Here is a 23290-nt window from a genome sequence, read left to right on the forward strand (position 1 = left end):
CTATATCAGTGGCTGTGGAGCAGAAGAAGATGCTGAAGGTGGCTCTTGGGCACAGTATGAGCTAGTGGAGCCTGGCCCCAGCAGCACCCTCTGGAGGAAGAAGGGGACTTCGAGCAAGTTGTAGGATGGGGCAGATGGAGGAAGGGATGAGCCCCCTCCAGGAAGCAGCCTGAGTGAGGAACAGGTGAAGAAATGACAGTCCGGCCAAAGAGCAGATGGAGCCCGGTTCAGCCCTCAGCTAAGACACTTTTTGGCTGTATGATCTGAGCCTCAGTTTACTCACCTGTAACACAGTGCCATGACATCATTAATATTAAATATTAATATTAATACTCATAGATCCCATCAGTTCTGGCCCCTCCACCTGCTGTGCCATTTGTACCTAAAATTTGGTGAGTTAAAATAGAGCTTCTTATCCCTTCTAAATCTGCAAAAAGCCTTCCCCACCTTTAGTGCTAGCCATATCATCATTAGCTTTTCAGCCCTAGAGTTAGATTTGTCTTTTATTTTTTTCTCCCACCATCTGAATCAATTTTCTGTGACTACTTCAAACTACCATAAACTCAGTGACTTCAAACAACAGAAATTTATTCCCTAAGAGCTCTGGAATCCAGAAGTCCAAAATCAAGGTGTCAACAGGGCTGGGCTCCTTCTGAAGGCTCTTCTCATGGTCTTGTTGCTTGGTACGTAGCAGACACTTAAAAATGTTAAGCTGCCCTCATCAAGGAGCTGAATAATTTTGTTGCAGTTGTTTGTGTAGGGCTATACTGGTAGATAAAGCTTCAAAGATGGTTATACAAATGTATTTATATGTGTACACATACACACACACACAAATGCATGGACATATGTACATATACACACACATACACATAGTTTTCCATCGATTAGGCAAAGCTGCTTAGGCATGAAGAGATATTTAATTCTCCTTGAATGTAGGCTAGGAGTCCTGGAGATCATTACATCATTTCCTTTTACTTGTTCAAGGACACCTGAGGGGTAAGAGCCAGAGAGACTTAGGAGAGAAACATCCTGCCACAGCCTTTGAGGCTACAAACAACCACAGCAGGACCGGAAAAGGTGCTCACGTGAAGATGGGTTCCTTCTAGACTTGTTGGCAGAAGGGATTTTAGGTCAATGTGTATCATTCAGGAAACTACAGGGAAACACAAATCACTCTGCATTCTGCCAAGTTGGTGTGCAACCATTTCAGAAAGTGGAGCAAATTCCTGACACTGAACAAAAAAGAGTGTCTTTGGGGATATGACCAAATCAGGCAGGGGCATCTTGAATGTGTCCTTTCCTTCTGGCTGAGTCCATGGGTACAGAAAAAGAGTAACTCTGTGGTTTGGTTGTTTCTCATGTGTCAACTCAATTCAAAATTAAATTCTTTGGCTACAAACTCAGGCGCATACCTTGGCTCCTTCAGGACCAGGCTGATGAAGAGACTACCCCGAACCACTCATTACTGCTAGAAATCACCACTATGGAAACAATGATCATAATTTTATGTTTCAATGAGATCTATATTCCCTTGTGCATTCAAGGAATTTAAAGGTGTTTCTTACATTTGCATGGCTATTATGTCAAAATTTGTATACACCGGTTGCTTGTGAGAGGAAGCCAATATTGCTACAAGCCAAGAATGATCTGTGATGGCAAAAAAAATGGAAAACACCCAGGGCCCAGCCATTAAGGCCATTCACAGCAAGAGAAGCTGTAATGGTTCGAACAGGTAAGTGGATTTGCAAAGATGTTTAGAATCTGGGGAAGGGTAGACCAGGAAGTAGAATGATCTGAATATAGGTAGAGACCAAAAGTTGCAAACTCACAAGCCTGTGAGGAAGAGCAGTTACCATCTGGACAGGAAGCAGAGCAGGCTGTGTCCAGTCTGTGGCCTTGACACAAAGGTCACACAAAACAGGCGTTGGGACCATATGGAACTTCATGCCATGGGGTTTCCACCTAGGATGTATATGTGGGAGAAACCAGATAGGACTTGTAGGATGGGGTTGAGGCAGAGCTGGGTCAGCAACAGGGCACAGGAGGTCTGGGGAGAAGCTGACAAACCTGACAGATTGAAATACTTCTGCATTTTTTGTGCTGCTCTGCTGGAAGTGTTTGTTATTAGAATTTCTATTTAATCAAGTGATTCCTCTTTCTAGGTATCATCCTGAAAGTGTTAAGGACATCATATTACAGTGGTTCATGCATACCTGTGTTTATAGCAGCACAATTCGTAATTGCTAAACCTTGGAAAGAGACCGTGATGCAGGAAGTTCTGCTTTTGTGAGGCCACATGCTCCACATCCTCAGGAGTTCTGTGGGAGTAGAAGTGGGTCAGTGACTTAATATGGTGGATCAGTGGCCCTGGGGACTCTGCTCACGTCAACAGGGTCTCTTGTCTAATCTTATAACATCGCGTAATCTGCTTGCGTATAAATTTTCAAAATATTTCCTAATGATGGTTACTTTCAAGAAACATCTGTGATCAATACTTAGCAAGTAATTCTCCCCAATAAATTGTGTGCACCTAGAAGTGTATTCACCAGGCAAACAGAGGTTATGACTTTTAATGTTTTTCTTTTCTACTTTACATTCTTTCTTTTCGACCTTATGTTGTTTTCCCTGCCCTGTTTTGGCTCTTCAATGATTAAACTATGCTGATTTTATAAGTATGAATATGAGCTTCTGATTTAGACTCTTTACTAAAAAATTTTCCTGTGGCCACTTCAGTGCTGCCATAGGCAATGAACGGTTATCTTTTATTAAGGCGTTGTCTGCTTCTTTGAATCAGTCATAGCAACAACAGATGGGTTGTGACCAAAGGGGATATAGGGATACCACAAGTTATTACTCTCTTGACCGGTCTCCTCTTGCCTGTCAAGTGTGAGGTGAGGCATGGGATTTAGCACTGAACCAAAGAGTTTTAGGGCTGGGGATTTAGCTCAGTGGTTCCACCACCTGCCTCAGAAGCGCAAGGATCTGAGTTCAATTCCCAGTACCAAAAAAAAAAAAAAGATTTACAGTCTTTCAGGGGGCTGGGGATTTAGCTTAGTGGTTTCACTGCCTGCTGCACAAGCTCAAGGACCCGAGTTCAATCCCCAGTACAAAAAAAAAAAATTATGATCCAAAGAGTTTTAGTCCTGGGCCCCAGGAACAATCAGCCCAACCAACCTTCTTTGATTTCCACTCCCGATTAGGTTCTTATTGTTCAGAATCTTAGCAAGAAGGGTAATGAAGAAAATTCAGAGAAAAAATGAAAGACTGGAAAATTGGAGTGATAAAACAGTAAAGGCCTAGGAATCATACTGAGGTTATAACACAGGCACTGTATTCAAAGCCTTAGTTTGCTTTGCTTAAAGTAGGAAAATCTATGTGGAAAATATCTTCAAGCTCTAGATCAGTTGAGGGGAAAAACTAAGCATCTGAAAATTTCTTATCCCTGATGAGTTCTTGTTAGAATGAGAAATTATTGACCTTAACTTATTTTAAAAGTACACATAATAACATTAATACAGTATTTGTTTATTAATTATCATCAGACCTTATGGTAAATGTGTCATACACATTAACTCATTAAATCTTCACAAAAATTCAATTACTTAGGTCCTACGTTTAGCTTAGATAAGGAAAGTACCATGCGATGAGGTTAAGTTGTTCACAATCACACACTAGTAAGTAATGGAGCTATAATATCAAAACTTCTCAAGTACCACAACGCTGCCTAACTTACATACAACCCCAAAGACACAGTACTTTTCTCACACATATTTTCATGGTTTTTTTTTTTTCCATCAGACGAAAGAGATTTTTTTATTTTGCACCTTGTCAGGTATTGTGGAAGATGCCAACTCTATCTTTAGTTGTTCTCTATTTCTGTTGCAGATTAGAAGGTTCTGGTAGGCAGGAGAGAATGATGTAATTATATATCTATGTTTATTGTAATATGATAGTAACAATTTACATCATTTTACTGAAATGCTAACTACCGTGGAATCTATCCCACTTCTAATGCCATTTGGTCAATGGTATCGGTTCTGTTGGGTAATGGCATGATAATCACCACATGGTGTCTCTCTTCAAGAGCCCATGGCAAGTGCCCTGGATCTGAACTCATCGGCCTAGTTTCCACGGCCAAAAAGTCACCTCCTTCCACTTCCAGGAGCTTTCGGCATGATTCTTCCCTCCTCTGCCTACTGTACTCAGGGTCTCCTGACTTGTTTCCGGTTTCCCACTGGACGGTCTTGTTCATATCGCTGCTTGGAGGCCATTCCTGACCTTCACCTCTTCTGCGTGGCACTGCCCTCCCACACCACTTCTCCCCATTCTCTCCCTGTCCTCCCTAACATCCCACAGTACTTTGTTGCCTTACTGTACATTTGCTCATCGATTATGTGGCCTTTCTTGTTCCCTTGCCAGTGCTTCTTAAACTTCGGTGGGCATAAGAATTTTCTATTTCCTCCCATAAAAAAGTAAAATTACTCCACAATTATGAAATTCCACCTCTGGGTATATATATATCCAAAGAATTGAAAGCAGAGCTTCAAAGAGACATTTGTAAACCCGTGTTCATAGCAACATTGTTCACAGTTGACAAAAAGGAGCAATCCCAGTGTCCACCAATGGATGAGTGCATAGGCAAAGTGTGTCTGTATGTCAATGGAGTATCATGCAACCTTAAAAAGGAAGGAGATTCCGACACATGCTACAGCATGGGTGAACCTTGAGGACATTATGCCACATGAAGGGCACCTAGCAGAGTCAAGTACACAAAGACAGAAAGTAAAGGGCAGTTGCCAGGGAAAGGGAAAAGCATGAGTTATTTAATGCGTATGTAGTGTTTGTTTTGGAAGATAAGAAGACTTCTGGAGATTGGGTACACAACAATGTGAGTGTACAGTATTAAAAGTGGCATATTTTATGTTATCAATACTTTACCACAATTTAAAAAAAAGAATCATCTGGGAAACGAATATAAAACAAAGGTTTCTAAACCCACCTATGAAATTCCCATTTGGGATTTTTTTTTTTTTTTTTTTTTTTGGTCTGGGTGGGAGGAGCAGAGAAAGTCTCATCCTGATGATCACTCCCAGGTGCTTTAGAGGCAGGTAGATTTCAGGAAAAATTTGAAGGAGCTTCTAGTTTTTGTAGTATGTTAAGTATTGGATTTTGGGGGGGCACGTGGGATCAAGCTCAGGGCCTCGCACTTGTCAGGCAGGCACTGTGTCGCTGAGCTACATCGCCAGCCCTAAGTATTGTTTTTAAGGCTGTACGTGCTTCTAAGTGAAAGGGAGGGAATTATATCTCCTAAATACCCAAATGCTCAACATTTAACTTTGATCCAAATTGATATTATGTGGGCTTTATATAGAAGGTAACTGAAGCTGAAAAACTGCATAAATTGCCCATGATTTATCACAAAGATAAAAGGTAGAAGAACTGAAGTTAAACTCTGACTGAGATGCTGCCATGTGTATACCACACCATTTCCTATTTTGGGGGGACCCAGGGAGACCAGACTTCCAGGTTTAGTTGACCTTGAAATTTGATTTCTGCCATGTGACTGATCTCTGGCAGATGCAGAAGAACTCCCAGACCTGGCCTTTAGCATCACCCCGCTCAGTCCCCTAGTCCTCCCTCATCCTTTCATGGCAACTCTGAAGGACCTGAGCTCCCAGCAGCATCCTGTAAGACAGACAGCAGCTTCCAGACCTGCCTCAGCCTGAAGGTGAGCAAGAAATGAATGTTGATTGAGTGAAACCACTCACAATGTATTTGTTACTGCAGCATGACCTGTTTCATCTGACTAAATCCATATCCGTGGCTACTGCCTGTGACAGTGACTACCTCTGAACTCCAGATCATAAATTTCTTTTGTATCTCTTGCAGCACCAACAATAATGCTAAGTTAATAGCAGCCATTCTGCTCAAAAATATTTTAGCACTGATGTGGTTTATAGGAGTGATTAAAATTCCAGGCTGAAAGAGAACGAGCTGGAAAAATCCCACTGCCCTGGGAGGTTGAAGCAACTCCAAGAAAATTTCAATTTCCTACTCCTACCTTCTGTCCCTAATACTTTTTCTCAACTTTCTGGTGTTATTTTTCTAAATCCTCAGAAAATAGAGTTTTAATTTTAGCAAACAAAATGAAAAACAAAACATGTAAGGAACAGGCTAATGATTATTTATAAATAAATTGTTGTTGCCAAATGAGACCAATGCTGAGCTCATGTAGGGCAAATTAGATACATTCCTAAATAAGCAAAACCAACTCAAGGCCATTGCCAAGCCAGCAGCTCTGATGAACACATGGCCTGAGACATGAAAATGGGAAATAGAAGGGGGAGACCTGTATTACCGCAAGTGGAAGCCATGAGAACAAACAAAGACAGCTTCCCAAACCCGAAACGCTCCAATTGATTATTGTGCAAACTGTCATCCTAGAATTGTATTTTCTTTTTGGTATTTGTGCAAATGGCAGAGATATCAGTGATTCTTGGTGTATGTTTTCTCCCTTTTCTTCAGTGATGTGGCCTTCATTACTTAGCTGGGCATATGGCCATACTAAATATAGACTATATTTCTAAGTCTTATTGCAGCTGTTGGTAGCCAAAGAACTGTTTTGGCTCATGGGATATAAGAGAAAGGATAGCCACATGTTCCAGGATAGGTCTTTAGGTCTGGGAATGGGTAGAGGTGAGGCAAGCCCTTCTTCTTTTATTCATGTAAGGTAGATATGATGGCTTCTGTGCCATCTTAGACCATGTGGATGAGGATGAGGAGCAGAGCATGAGGATGTGGGCCAGATTCTCAACTGGGTAGAACAGAAACTGGAGGTACCTGTACCCAGATAATCCTAGAGCTGCCATGAAAAGTATGAGCCACTTTATGCGCAGACATTTTGTGAGAGATGTGTGCACTCTGTACCCTTCAATAACATGAAAGCTGCCATAACTTGAGATTTTAAAGTTAGTGGCAATTTGGTACACTGTGCAGGTTTCTACCTTAGTTAAATGCCTTGTTTATTGTCTAAAATGCACACATTTGGTTCATAATGCTGACACAGGCAAGTGACGTAAATATGTTGATCTGTCGTTTACATTTTTTTTTGGTACTGGAGATCAAACTCAGCTCCTCGAGCTTGTGAGGCAGGTGGTGGATGTCGTTTACATTTTTAAAAAATGGTCAAGTGTTGGAAACTTTGTGTTCTGAATCTTTCCATTAAATATTTGCATTTGGAGAGGTGTAAATGCATGTTGAACTCATAGTCTTTCATGGCAGTGTATGCTTTAAGACCCTATCCAGATAAAAAAGAAATAGGGTTTGTGCTAAACCTAAAATCATGTGGAATGTTGAAACAAAGTACCTTTAATTTTAGTACAATTTATACTATTAGTACAAGTTGTTATTAGTACTATTAGTACTATTTGTTTGCTTTAATTATTATAAAGTTAATTCTCTGAAGACAAAAGATTAGTGAGTCAAATAGCGTCTGGGAGTTTTCAAATTCAAATTCAAATCTAAACACACATGCACACATGCCTGTGTGCACACACATGCACAATTTGTAAAGGTATTAGAGTCATATGTGTCTTTGATTAAATAATTGCAATTCAGCTGGAAGGTAAATGAAAAGGTTTAGGTTTGCAACAGCTTTACTTTACAAATTCAGAATGACAACTGATGCCAGCATAAAAGTCTTCAAGTCCACTTTACTGTGACAGCAATCACATGCTTTAGGAAAGAATAAATGTATGCATCTCATCCTGGTTTTTCCCTCTCACACAGGAACAGATCAATTAAATAAACAACTTAATTCAATGATCATTCCTTAAATGCCTACCTGTGTGGGCTCTATGTGAACTTTTACTGATATGAAGATCAATGAGACCTGGCCTGGGCAGCAAGAAGCACAGCCTGAGGGCAGCCACAGGATTGGGCAAACACGAGACAGTACACAGGAATTATTTTTGTCACATGGTCACATTATGACCCAGGTCCTGTGGAAGTTAATAGCTAATCATACCTGGGATGAGAGGAGACATCTAAGTCTTATGGGATGAACAGAATTTCTCAAGGCCTAGGGCAGTGGTGGCAAACCTATGGCACATGTGTTACTTGTTTTTCTTTTAGGACAAAACATGTTAATTTATGAGCTACTTTTTCTAAACTAAAACTTCAGTATTCAGGTTAAATTGCAGTGTTAGCACTTTGCAATAAATAAGTGGGTTTGGGGTTGCAGTTTGGGCACTCATCTCTAAAAGAGTGCCATCACTGGCATGCATAGGGGATGGAGGAGATGTTACAGAGAAAGAGTAGTAAGTGCAAAGGATGAATGAGTTAAATGTGCATGCACTTCTGTGAACAATGGTTCTGTAAACAATGGTTGGGACATAGCTGTGAGATCTCAACAGCCAATATTTGTGACAGCCATGAGAATTGTGTTTTGGTCTTTGAACATAGGATGTGGGCTGCACATGACAGCACACACCACCCACTCTGCCATTGAGACAGTTCATTTGTAAGCTCTTGAAATGTTAGAAAACACTGTTTTCTTTTTGAGACTAGTGAGTGGGTAGAACATATCACTTATAAATCTTTAAGAGCTCCTTACTGTGCTCCAGATAAAGTCCAACCCACAGTGGGCTCTTCAAGTCCATTCTTAACTTGACACTAACCTGCATTTCCAGACGCACCTTTCACCACACCCGCTGTCTCCCTGCTCCAATTGCAGCTGCAGTGCAGGATGTAGTGCCTTCCAGAGCAGATTCACACAGCTTTAGGTCCAAATATGCAGCCATTGAGCTGTTGTCTGGTTTCTTTCTCACCTTTGTAAGACTGAAAGCTCAGCAATAATCTTGTCCCTATGAGGCAGACAAGAAATATATTTACAACACTGCTCCTGAGCTGTGTAAACTCTCATGACATCTGCCATAATATATCTATAGAGGTGTATTATGAACCACCCAGGCATATCACATTAATCCCTCAGACCAGTGACAGTATCAGATGATAACATTATGTTATCACTATGGTAACTATGTAGTAAGAACTGGATAATACATTGGAAGTCTTTGTATGTGCCATAAAAGTGAGAGAGGAAAAATATCTGAAGATTCAGGAGACTTCCACCTCAGTGAAATGTTTGGGGATATGCATGAACATTCCACCAAATTAAAAGACAAATTATTGTAGTCATTACTTCTTAACACCAAAAAGGTAGCACCATTATTGCTCTGGAGCCACCATATTTCACAGTAGAGAATGCTGCATCAGCCATTCTCCAAGTGCTCTGGGAGGTGTAAACTTTGAATCAGGCCTAGACCAAGGAAGGGCTCCATGTAAATCCAAACAGAAGGGCAAGTGTCTCTTTCATTTAGGCCATTTGATCAAGCAGACACTATGGTACTAGAAGTATGTGAATTGGGAAAAGTCATTATGTAGAATTTATGCACACTCCAGTAGGAGAATCTCCATGTAGACCCTAGAATTCTAGACCAAAATCATGCCTTCTGTAGGAGAGAATTCTACAGCATTTGAGAACTACCTTTTGGTATACAACTTGTCTCTAGTAAAGATAAAGAATTTGACCATGAGATATCAAGTAACCATATGTTTAAAGCTGTCTATTATGAGCAAAGTCCTTTTAAACCTACGAAGCGAAAGGTTGGGTAGACTCAGTAGAAATCCATTGTAGGATGGAGTAGTTCATTCAAGACTGGGAATGAGCTTGGAAAAAAGTATAAGTAAACTGCCTTAGTTGGTGTCCCAGACCCCCAAATGACCTACTGGTATTACACAGTGCCTTTCTCTCAGTGAATGTCAGTACCTACATGTATGTATGTGGGGAGGGGTCCTTATGACCAAGCAATGAAGGAGAAAAGCCCCAGGGTTTTATTCAGTTATGGGTTGGCTTAGCATCTGGGTACAAGTCAAAAATGGACTGCTGGTGTGCCTTCTCAGATGTGGCAAGGAGAAGTCTTCCCAATTGTTAGGTCTTTGGGAAGGGTACCTGATCTCCAGTTTTGTGTGGAAGAAGAAGTGGCCTGATATAAGAAGCGGCTCTCAGGCAGTGGTAAATGCCTTAGCTGGCTTGTCTGAGATCCAGAAAGAGAAATATTGGAAGACTAAGGACAAGAGTATCCTAGGAGAGGTGTGAAGATGCACATATAGGAGTGACATCCCATGGAAAAGGTACTAACCAACCAAGCCATGCCTGATGACTACCTACTCTGGTGCTGGCATAATCGATAGTAGGATGGAAAACTGATATGTTAGTAGAGACTCACACTCACTAAGGCTAATCCAGCTATTGTGCTACTCAGTGTCCAACCTGCCAGCAAAAGACCTTCATTGAGTCTCTGATATAGTATTATGCCCCAACTTGGTGTGACACCTTAATTATACTGGAATGGGGGGCGGAGGTGCTAAGAGGGCACGAAGGGTCACGCTGCAGAGAAGGCCACCACGATGGATGATGGACGAGAAGGTGTCCAAGCGTTCATGGAATTATCGAGAATCCAAGTGAGTATTGAGTATCGGAATCCAAGTGAGTGCCTGGACCTGGACCACCAACCCCTGTGGTGAACAACCAAGGAATCAAGGTGAGCTGGTCCCAGCACCCGAAAGGAAGCTCCCCTGCTGCCATCCCAAGCTCCTAGGGCACAGAAGTTGAGCCGCGTGGGCACCAGAAGCACCCCCCCCACAGAAATGAGAAGACACATAAACAAGCCTCAAAAACATACTTCCAGATCACCTACAGCAACCCCAAAGGGAAACGAGATGGAACACTCTGATACTCAACCACCTGGACTCTCTGAACTGGCAACAAAAGAGAATCTGGGAAAAATGAAATCAGAAATAATTACTCAGATAACAGCAAAGATTTTGCTCATGGTGCAAGACATGATTGATAAATCTAGAGAGGACACAGATAAAAAAAATAGAGGATCTGAGGAACATGATGGAATCCCAACATAGGAAACAAATGGAATCCATAAAACAGATACAAACAGATTTCCAAGAGATTAAAATCTCCATCGAAAGTCTACGCAGCAGAATGAACCAATGTGAGGATACAATTTCACATATAGAAGATAAGATTGCAATTAGTGACCAGGAAAAGAAAAATTGCTTTAAAATTGTAAGGGAACAAGAGAAATCAATCCAGCAGCTGCTAGACGATGCAAAGAAGAATAACGTAAGACTGACTGGAGTCAATGAAGAAAGAGGAGAGAGTGCAGATGACATAAAAAAAAACTCTTCACAGAATTGATGGCAGAAAACTTCCCAAGGAGGGGAAAAGAGCTTGACATACAGATAAGTGAGGCATATACGACTCCAGCTAGCCTTAATCAAAAAAAATCTACACATAGGCATATAATAGTTAGGATTCCAGAAATCCAACAGAAGAACAAAATTCTACAAGCAGTGAGAGAAAAGAAACAAATCACATACAAAGGAAAGCCCATCAGAATCACAGAAGACTTCTCAATGCAAATCCATAAGGCAAGAAGAGCTTGGAGTGATGTATTTCAAGCCCTAAAGGAAAACAGCCTCCAACCCAGATTGATGTACCCTGCAAAACTATCTTTCAAAATTGATGGAGAAATAAGATACTTTCATGATAAAGAGCACCTCAGGAACTTCATGAATACCAAACCGACACTCCAAAAATTTTAGACAATACCCTAGGAAAGACAATGAGGATCACAACCCCAGGAAACCCAGCAGAATGAATCCATTGGGCCTGACAAATTAAACGCAAAGCGGGGGAATCCAACAAAAAGAAAAAGTCATGACAAGGCTTTTAAAACTTTTGACTTCATCTCCCTAGTGAGTGTATAATTCAGTCTTATTATTGTACTGATTAGTATTTTTCTGATTCTAGAATTGCACACCATTCCTTGTGCTATACTGGCTATTTATCATCTTCTTATGTCTACATTTTAATTGGGTTGTCTATTAGTGAGCTCTAAGAATTCTTTATATATTCTGCTCATAGGTTATATACATTGTAAATATGGTCTGTTTAAGGACTACTTTTCATTTTAATGATGTCATTTAAAGTTCTAAATTTTGATGGAATCTCATCAATTTTTTTTCTTTTATACATCATGGCTGTTGTATCCTAGGTAGTTCTTGCCTACCCTGAATTCATAAATATTTTCCCTTATGATTTCTTCTTAAATTTTTACACTTTTAGGCTTTCTTATTTTGGTTCATAGATCCCTTCAAGTTATTTTCATGTATGGAAAAAAAGGGTTGAGGTTAATTTTTTATATATGGATACCAGGTGTTCTAGTGCCATTTGCTGAAGACACTATCTCTTCCTCGGCTCTTGAATCGAGTTTATAGTCTATAAAATGCTAATGTTAAATGATCTTTCAAAATTCAGTGGATCATATATGTGTGGTTCTATGTCTAGATTCTCTGTTTTATTCCAATGATCTATATGTATTTCCTTACACTAACACTGCCTTGATTACTGTAGCTTTAGAAGAGGTCTTAAAATTGGGTGTTAAAGGTCTTCCAACACTGTTTTTGTTTTTGTTTTTGGCTTTTCTGGGTCCTTTGTACTCCTACATAATTTTTAAATTTCAATATCCAGTTCTTCATTTATAGCAAGTATACACAGACCTGAATTTTTATATATACCTTGTGTTTTCTAATCCTGCTAAATTCAAGTACAAGTTCTAGGGGCTCCTAGAGATTCCTTAGTATTTTCTCTGTAGATGATCATTTCATCTACATATAAAGATTTTGCTTCTGCCATGCCAATCCTATCCTAGTTGTGTCATTTTATTGCCAGACTATTTTGGTTTAGACCTATGTTTCAAAGTCTAATGGACAGATGAAGAGTAGGCATATATGCCCTTGTTCCCCACTTTAGGGAGAAAGCATTGTATCATCTCCATTCATAGAAGGAGTTTTTGTTGGAAGTATGGAGTACATGTCTTTGATCTGTTGAGAAGGTTCTGTTCTACTTCTAGTCTCCTGATAGCTTTTACCATGAACAGCTGTAGAATTTAGTCCAATACTCTTTCTCCAACTAGTGACAGGATCATATGGCTTTCTCCTTTCCTCTGTTAAAATGATGACTTTTGGGGGTGGATCTTCCAATGCTGAACCAACACTGCCATCCCTATAACAAAACCACTTTCTACATCCTGCCAGATCTGACTTCTAAGAGTTTGTTTTGTTAAACAAATTTCTATCTATGTTCATACATTTTTCTTCTATTATCTTTATCCAATTTAAGGATTAGCACAATATTGAGTTCCTAAAATGAGGGGAGAAGTGTTCCTTCTTTTTTCTGCTTTAAATATTTGATATAATTTATCAGTTAAAATGTTTATGAGCCTGCTGTTGTCATATAGGTAGGTTTTCAAGCTAGGAATATACTTTCTTTAATAGGTGCTATTCAAATTTTATATTTCCTCCAGAGTTAGTTTCATTAATTTGTCTTCTAAGTTACTTCTTAGAAGTTGTCAAATTTATTTCAAAAAAGATTTTTGTAATATGCTTTCTATATCCTTTTAAATTCTGTCAAATCTGTGGTAATGTCTCCTAGATCTTAATACTGTAATTTAAAAAATGTATAACTGACATTGTGTAACAGGAAGGAAAGGTCTAAAAGAGCAGGGGAATTGGGAAGGGTAGGGGAAGGGAAAAAAGTGAAAGGAAAAAATATGAGAAGAGGAAAAAAATGGAAACAAGGTCTTTGCAAATAGGGAAGGGTGGAGGGGGTGAAGGGAGGGCAAGGGAAGGGGGAAAAAAATAAGAACCAAGAGACTCATGTAATGGTACAAGATCCCAATGATGAATGTAACTGTATTTTATACCTAAAATGTACCAATAAAGTTAATGGGGGGGAAAATAACTTATACTGGAATGGACAATAATTCATCTTGATTTGAATGAATACATATTCCATATGTGAGTTTGCCTATCTACTCACAGTATTTCTGACAGTACCACTAATAGTGCTTATACACCACAAGATCTCATACAGGGCCGGGGATTTAGCTCAGTGGTTCTGCCACCTGCCTGGCAAGCGCAAGGTCCCGAGTTCGATCCCCGGTACCAAAAAAAAAAAAAAGAAAAAGAAAGAAAAAAAGATCTCACATAATACCACCTGGAACCAAAGGACAGTGGGTACAAGATCTAAAATCTACTGGTCTTCTTACATAACACATCATCTAGAGGCTTCTGGTCTGATATAATGATGGAATTGAGTCTTGAAGGCATAAGTAATTCCAATTTGGAGATTACAGTCTGGAAAAATGCTCCCCTATCCTCTAGGATTTTATATACACCCTAAACTAAAAGGCTGAATAAAATATCTAGAAACCAACAGGTAGAAGTAGGAGTGGGCTTATCATTCTCTGAAGATCTTGTGAATATGTCTCCCATCATAAAAACCTTAGGACCTGTGTGTGGGTCTAGGACTTTTAGATTTTAGAAAGAAAACATCTCCATCAGAGGACCAGAAAGAGTAACTTTAAAGTCTGTACTATGGCAGTCAACCTGCTGTTCCAGTTTTCTTGTTCCAAGATATTAGACTACAAGAATAGGAGTTAGCACAGTAGAAGAGGTAATGAAGGGAATTGATTCTAATTGTCCAGAGGGAGTAGGGCTGTGGTTGCCCAAGGGCAGGGAAGAAGCATGTATAATCAAGTAAATGATCCTCTGCCACATCTTCTGCTACTTCTTTCCTCAGTTTTGAGTAAATGGAGAACAACAGCAACTGAAGCATAAAAACATGGTGATCACGTATATGGTCAGCTGCTTTTCAACAAATGTACCAACAAAGGAAATGATAATTTTTTTAAAAACTGAGCTGAAACAACAGGAAGTTTGTATGGATAAAATGCAAAAGTAACAACCCCACACTGGTGAGGTATTGTGAAAGGGGCACAGGATCTTATTGAAAGAGTTCTCAGTGGCTGATGTTGGAACAATTGTGAGCAACACAATCAAGTAGTACTGGATTAAAATCTAAAGTATAAAATAAATGTTTATGAGTCTGTACTGATATAAACAAATGATTGGATAAATAAATAAATGAAGAAATAATTTTCCTAAGGAGAATTCCAAATAAGTTATGAAGATACTCCACCTAAAGGACGGAAACACAACTCTCACTCTTTAATTATGGGTAACATAGTGCCTTTGGTCTAAAGGATGCAGTACGGAAAAGGAGAGGGAAGAGGAATAACTTTACACTGGAGAAATCTAACAAATTATTCCAGCCAAGTGATAAACGTAATGGGTGGAAGGGATCCTGGAGTAGAAAAAAGACAGCAGTACAATTAAGATTAACTTTAGGTAATAATAATAGTAATTTGCCAGTATTGATTCACTAACTGTAACAATGTACCATACTTATGTAAGGAAACTGAATTGGGACACATGACGACCCTCTGTATTCTCTGCTCAAACTTGTCCGTAAATTTAAAGCTGTTCTAAAACATGAAGTCTATCGACAAAACAATTGATGTTTTCTCTTATTTTACATTATGTACAAAAATTAATTCAAAATGGATCATAGAACTAATGATAAAACTAAAACTTAAAATAAAACAGGAAAAAATTTGTGACCATGGGTTAGGAAGATCTCTTAGAACACAAAAAAGCACAGATCATAAAAGAAAAATGGATAAATTATCAAAATTAAAAACTGATTTTCAAAAAGCATTGTTAAGAAAATGAAAAGTGAGAGAGCAAGAGAATATGCTCTCAATATATATAATTAACAAAGTTTTTGCATCTGAAATACATTAAGAAACTTTACAACTCAATTAAAAGGGCAAAAAACACTATAATTCAGAGGAAGAAAAGAATGGTCTTTCTAATGAATGGAAAATAATTTGTCAGTTTCATATAAACATACCTTTATCACATGACCTTGCAAATTTCACTTTTAGGCTATCACCTAAGAAAATTAAAAACTTACATCCATACAATTACTTGTAAACAACTCTTCATAACAGCTTTGTCCATAGTAGCCAAAGATAGACACAACCCAAATGCCCGTTTGCAGGTGAGTGGTTTATCTGTACAACAGGCTACTACTCACCAATAAAAAGGAATGAATGGATCCATGCAGCAACATAAAGGTATCTTACTTTCTTTTTTTGGTACCGGGAATCAAACTCGGGACCTTGTTTGTGCTTTTAAGGTAGGCGGTGGAACCACTGAGCTAAATCCCCGGGCCCAACATGAAGGTATCTTAAAAACATTCCAACAGATACTGGATGAAGGAAGTCAGATATGGTACACAGACATATGATTCTGTGTATATACAGTTCGAGAAAACAGTTTAATCTGTGCTGAAGAAAATGGACAATTGCTGCCTGGAATGGAAGATGGAGAAAAGTAAGTGGAATGGAGCACAGGGAACATGTTGGGGATGACAAACGTGATCTACATGATTGTGGTGGTGATTTATGGATATTATCGGCCGAAACTCCACTTAAAATAAATAACATACACTTATAATAAATACCTATGATTGTAAGTAAATTGTACTTCAACAAAAACTTTACTTTAAAAAAAAGTGGTCGAAGCAGTTCATGCTCCTATTACACAATATCTAATTGTCCATTTCCTTAAAGCCCCTATATCACCAAGTATTATTGTATTTTTGTTTTTGCCATTACAGTGGGTCAGAAGTTCTGACTTTGAGATGATTCTCTGCCGATTGTGCAATAGGTAACTATAAAGGGTGACCTAACTGCAGAGTTGCACCCTGAAAGTCATTATCAGTGAGCGAGTGGCTAATAAGGAAGATCATTTATCCTTCATGTTTGTCTTTCTAAATCCAGATCCTAATAGCCCATTTTTCTTTAATAATTTCAGTATCGCAGGTTTATTCCTGTCTTGTGAACAGTGTTTGTTTTTTACTCTTTGTCCTGTACTTATTCCTACCAAATCCTATGTTTATATGTTTAATGCTGAACCCAGGGGCACCAGCCCAAGCATGTTCTATCCCATCTCCCCCCGCCCCCTTACTTTTGGATGTGGACAACTGCTGTTTCCCCAGTCTTAGGAGAACAGTTTTATGTAAACTCAGTTTGGGGCAGCCCCATGTCTCCTTCAACCAGACTGTTGCCCTAAGCTACCACTATGTGGAGTTGCTAAGGCCATGACTGATCTTAGAAATCATGTAATCCAGTCTCCACATTTTACAGGAAAGAAACTGCTTACATTCACACAGCTAGTAGAGGCAGAGTTAGAACTAAATTCTGAACTCCCATCTCTTGCCCTAGACTCTTTCTACTACCTACTACTATCTTGTGAACTAGCAAAATTACTGCCCAGTTGAAGCATCCAGATGTGGGTACTAAACTTGCAGTTTTTCATGGAACAAGGCTTTTGGGTAATACCAAAAGGCATGATATTCTGGGCTTATCCATCACTTTCCCTGAAGAATAAGAATGTACTTGTAATTTTAAAGATTTAATAAACAATGAGACAATATACTGGAAGGTTCCTCAGTGACAGCTGTGAAGAGGGCAAAAACATTTGTTTGTATAATATGATGATTGCATGTTTACTTAAAGTAGCCCTAGATTCTGACTTCATCCTGGCATCACTTTTAAATACTGTCTTTGTTTATTCTGAAAAAGAGCCTCATTTGAAAGATAATTATATTATCACTGCCATTACAAGGAATTTCTAGCTAATAAACAGCATTCTTCCAAATGCTTATTTTTTATATTACCAGAAATAAATGGCGAGTGGAAATGGTCTACAGTCAACTTCTAAATCATGCTAGATTAGGAAAAAAGTAGTACAATTTTCTCTTTTACATCTTTGGGGGGAAAATCCTACCTCAGTTGACTTACTTGTCCAATTTGCCCAAACATTATTTTGAAAATATTACTTTAAAACATTTCCAAGATTCCAAATGTCTGTTCATCTGCTTTCCATAAGTAAAGTATAGTCTCATTTTAGTAGGAAATGTTTTGACAGAATGTGATATGAAAGCTCATCAACCAAATTTAACTTGTGTACACAGGGAAGAATTTGGAATCCTTTTACCCATTCCCACCCAAGTTTGACAGAACACGTGGGCTGCGCATGTGCATTTTTGAAATCTTTTTGTGTTATAATGTTTGGCCAAGTATGGGCTAAAAATAAGGACAGGCTTATAGCTTTCCAGATGTCACTAGGCGCTAGTTCTGCTGGGTGATAGACTTTCTTGGTGTGTGCCTTCAGGCCACGGAGCTCCTGAAGACAAGAAAGTGGGCTGTTCTTTTCTCTGAACTCCATCTTTCCAACTATGGTTCTTTTAGCCAGAAGCCACTATCAAGATATCAGCCCAACAAAGGACACTTTCAGTCAATGCAGATGAGAATGGGAAAAGCAGTCTGAGAGTTTCCAATGGCTGCTGCAGCCAATACTGCAGGCTGGGTGAGTCAAACAACAGAACTTTATTTCTTCACAGTTAGTTCTGGGAGGAAGTCCAAGACAGAGGTACTGGCAGGGTTGGTTTCATTCCAAGGCCTCTGTTTGGCTTACAGATGGCCACCTCCTCCTTGTGTCTTCATATAGATTTCCCCCCATGTGTCTGTGTTCAAATCTCCTATTCTTGTAAGGACACCAGTCACAGGACTAGGACCCCTCCAACGACCTCATTTTAGCTATGGCCCTTTGTCCAAACACAGTCCCATTCTGAAATACTGAGTGTAGGGGCATCATACATACACCCATGTCAGGTATAAGCAGGATATTTTTTCATTTATCAATATTAAAAAGCATTGCACATTGCTACCTCCTATACCTTTCACTTGCCACATTGGGGGAGGAGGGTTGTGATCAGACAAGAGAAAAATTAATGTATCAAGTGGACCATGGGACAGATGACAAGCCAGGAAGCACAATCAGTTAAACTTGTGCTTGAGAGAACCTCAGCATGCACTGGTGCTCCATCCAAAAATATACTTATAACTTGGTTCTGCTTATCCTCCAGGAGGAGGGACTAACACAACTCTTTCGGAAGACATTCTGGTGCCCCCTCCTCCCGGCCTCCCCTGTGTCCTGCCAGAGACGCAGGAGACAGGCTGTCCCAGCATCCTTTATTTCAGGCATGTCTTGCTTTGTAGTTCATCTTATTCTGTGTTACTGTACTTTGTGTTTACCTGGTTGTCTTCTTACCTAGACCAAGTCTTCTCTTCTATAGCCTGAGTGTTGGGACCAACTTCTGACACTTAGTAGACAGTAAATAAATAAATGCATAAGTAACTTTTGGTTCCAGTGTTGTTTCTCAACTAAGGCTAGCTGACCACCCAACTACCCAGGGGAAACACAGGTGTGGATAAAAGTGTTCAGTAACAACAGTCTACATCCAACATATACTCATGCGTGAAGTTATCAGACCTGGGGAACGTCAACATTCTGTTATGCACCACTACTTGAAGATGTTATGCACGATCACTCAAATGGAGACAACATGCCAATTTGTCAGGTGGTTTGTTTTCCATGACCACTAGGTGTGGCATAAAAATGGGCTCTGAACACTGCAGCACAAACTCTGGTCAGATCACCTGACTGTGAGCGCCAGTTCTGTTATGTATTAATTAGCTGGTGGCTTCAGGGAAGTTACCTGACCTCTCTTGTGTCTTGATTTCCTCATTTGTATAACAGAGATAATAATAACAACAATAATACACAAATACACACACACACACACTTCAAAGGGGTATTAGGAGGAGGAGAAAAGTTAGTATATAGAAAGAACTCAGGCTGGTACCTGAAATGTTGTAAGTTCGACTTAGTGTTTGCTGCTGTTACATTATCATCATCATGCTACTATTTACAAAAAGGGAAGCCTTTCATTATAATTCCGGTCTGCCAGGCCATTCACATCACTCCCTGTCTGCTTTTCTCATGTGGACCAAGGCATCCCCTGCCTGGCTCAGCCCCATGGCTGCCAAACAGTAGCTGTCCAGGTCACACACTCTATGTGCAACAGTGCCCTTTCCTTCTTGCCTCTTGTGTGTCTTGGGGGGTTTCAGGTAAAGATAATATGGTCACATCCACCAGCTCCTTCCCAGGCCCTGAGAAAGGAGAAGGAAGAGGGAGGGCATTGGGGATGCAAGGCCTTGTGGTTTTCCACACTGAGGCTGGAGCGGGGAGGGAATGTAAGGGGAGGGGAGGAGAGGCAGCAGATCCCAAAGGAGCTGAGGGACAGGCAGACCTGGTCGGGAGTTTTCCAATGACTCCCCTACATGAGAACAAATGAGCCACCCTACCTCCCCGACACCAGCTGCTTCCACTTCCTTAGCATATGTCCACTCACCTGGGCTGTTTACCAACTTCACATCCAGCATTTTTCAAATAGAGGAAAACCTGGGTTTGTCCACACCAACCGGAGAGCAGAGATAAGGGAGAATCCAACTACAAACAGTGTGAAACTTTCCCTGAGGACCCAAGCTCCACCAGAACAACACGTTTCCCTTCACTTTTATAGCTTCCTGAATGGCTGAGGGAACCCAGCTCCCTTGTGCGGTCACACAAGGCTAAGGAAGTGCTGGATACTATTCTGACTTCTGGACTGAACTGTTCCACCAAGAACATGAGAAGAAGAGGACTTGTAAACAGCAGCCCATGTGACAGCAGGAAAGCAGGCCTGACTCACAGTGAGAGGAGAAATTTTCAGGTTTGAATTCAGCTCTGCCACCTGGCAGCTATGTGGCCTGGGTTACTTGTCCCTCTCTGTGGCACAGTTTTGTCATCTATCAAATGGGGAGAATGGTGTGTACGTGACAGGCTTGCTGTGAGAGTCAGTGGATTAATATAAAGCACTTAGAATAGTGTCTGTAATTTACTAAGTAGCATAGAAGTGTTTGCTATTTTCATTTTTTTTTTTTTTTTTTTTTGGTACTGGGGATTGAACTCCAGTCCTTGTGCTTGCAAGGCAAGCGATGGAAGCACTGAGCTAAATCCCTGGCCCCGCTATTTTCATTTTATGTACACATACGTTTTAACTAGTTTTAAAAACTAAACTTTATTATTCCTCTTTGACATCGGTGGCATAGGATTTATCACAGGCTGCTGTTTACTATATCATGCCTACCAGTCCTGATGCACTTTCTGCCAGCATGTGTGACTATAACTGTTGTTTCACTCTCAAACTCTCCAAATAACTGACTGAATATTAGAAAAAGCCACTTGCCAAAACACACGGTATTTCTACAAATAATATCATCAATACAGATGGACTGAGAAATACACTTTAAAAAAAAATTAATATTTTTCATCATTGAAATTTTTCTATTTAAAATTTTCTATTATATGCTAACAAACTAGAGTTGTATATAAATATGGGGTAGGAAGTGATGTTATATTTTTTAGTACAATGTGAAGTGATTAAATCAAGCTAATTAACCTATCACCTTAAATATTTAACAGTTTTTGAGATGAGAACATTCAAAATTATTCTCAATAATATTGAAATATGCAGTACTCCATTTATTATTTACTATTATTCACTACATTTAACCATATTTACCACATGATATAATAGATCCCCAAAATAATAACTAGATAAATTAATTACTACCTTCCTGATATTTTCATCTTGTGGCTGTGGCCAGGAAAAAGAATGGATGGGGGAAGCAAATGAAAAATACCATGTGTGTGCAATAATTTTGAAATCAGACAAATTAATATTATGAAAATAACAGTGCAATCAGACTACTAGGCTAGAATTAATATTTGGGTGGTAAAGATAAAATACGAGCAAGTCTTACTGTAGATGAAAAATGCAGCTGGGTAAAGATCAACTAACATGCCCCGTTTTCCCTGGGGTATCTCCATACAGTCCACAGCCAGGTGTGGCTGATAAACTGCCACAAAGCCCCCCTTCAGGGGGGAAGGAAGCTCCCTGATCCCCACCATCCTTACTGCTAAGGCAGCAGTGTCTCAGACAAATGTTTAGGGTTTTCCCTATTTAAAGACTGAAGAAATGTGACTAGGAATGTATTTTCTGTTCATTTCAGGAAAATAAATATTATTGGGGGGGGGGGTTAGTGCAACTTCTGTAATGGAATGTATCTCAACATGTAACTTCTGTTTGATCTTAAAATTCTTATGTTTTTTCCCCACAGGCTTTTTGGAAGAATAGATGCCCTGCTAGGAGCTTAAAGTATGAGCCACATGATATTTCTGACAATTTTTATGAATTCGATGCTTCTTTGAGGACAAATGAATAATGGTTGAGATCTGGTTTTGCCCTTAAAGACTTTGCTCATCAGAAATCAACCTCCTAGGCAGGTGCTTCTAGAAGGTGGCATTGTCTCCCAGTTCCACAGGGAAAGACCCCAGCCCACTGGCAGCTGGTCTGTATGAGGGAAGGGATGCAGGTGCACCTCAGATACCCCTGGATCCAATACCAACTCCATCGTCCACTCACTGTCACCAACCTTCAAGGCAGCTGGGTGTGTGCCGGGTGTGGGTCTCAGCACCGAGTCTAGGAAAAAGCAGAGCATGCAAGCCCCTGTCCTCAGGGACCCTGCCTCCTAATCAGGGATCCAGAAACTAAACATGCACAAAGACAAACATGAAATATATCTTAGGGAGTGAACAGTGCTACAAAGGTGAACTGGGAGGGCTTTGGGGAAGGGGAAAGGTGAAATATGTCAAACCCTGTGGGTATTAGGACCATACATTTTCCTTGGGGCCAAACACTAAATAGTCTTTGAGGTCCTACAAGATGTGGTCACCCCCCAGGTAACACCTTCACCTCCTGCTTCTCCTTCCTTTTGTCAGTTCTCCAGCTACTCTGGCCAGAATGTTCCCATGGAATCTGCTGGTGCTAAAACCAGAAAAGTCCCAGACAGGCTGAACCTGTGGGTGGGTCACCCCACTGCCTGGACATTACTACCAAAGGGGACTTACCTCCAGCAGTGCCCTTGCCAGAGTCCCTCTGTCTCAGACTGTGTCTTCACTAGACTGTGCTGTGTCTCATCAGGACTGTCCCAACCATCCTTATGACAGAGCCCATCCCTCCACGCCAGTCTCTTACTCTGCATTTCCTTTCTCTATGCCTCACCATGTTCCAGCATCCCATAAAACTCTTACTGTATATCTCCATCCCTACAGTTCTGCAGATGCTGCCCTGGGCTACTGGACCACTTTGCCTGCTGATGAGGGTGGAGATGAGAGCCCAGCTCCCTTGCCAGCAGGCGGGACAATTCCAGGTTAAGTGACACTGCAGTCACCCTGACTCAATGCTCTACTGCAAGTCTGGAGTCCCACACCTGCTGCCTTTTGCCCT

The 23290-nt window shown here is 40.2% G+C and overlaps 1 long non-coding RNA gene across 7 annotated transcripts in view; it reads right to left on the bottom strand.

Annotated features, from left to right (window-relative positions):
* LOC101721407 (uncharacterized) overlaps positions 1-23290 on the bottom strand; it is a 72819-nt gene that overhangs the window by 22156 nt on the left and 27373 nt on the right. For 5 of the 7 annotated variants that reach the window (XR_015444040.1, XR_015444034.1, XR_015444035.1 and 2 more), the window contains exons 4-5: positions 8682-8867; positions 2217-2321 (exon numbers count right to left, since the gene is read on the bottom strand). This is a non-coding gene — a long non-coding RNA (uncharacterized LOC101721407). The remainder of the gene's footprint in view (positions 1-2216; positions 2322-8681; positions 8868-23290) is intronic. The other 2 variants (XR_015444037.1, XR_015444038.1) reach the window with 1 other exon arrangement.

Source organism: Heterocephalus glaber, unplaced genomic scaffold, assembly GCF_053883595.1.
Source record: "Heterocephalus glaber isolate CG9 unplaced genomic scaffold, H.glaber_assembly_v1.0 deba00001593, whole genome shotgun sequence".
Taxonomy (NCBI): domain Eukaryota; kingdom Metazoa; phylum Chordata; class Mammalia; order Rodentia; family Bathyergidae; genus Heterocephalus; species Heterocephalus glaber.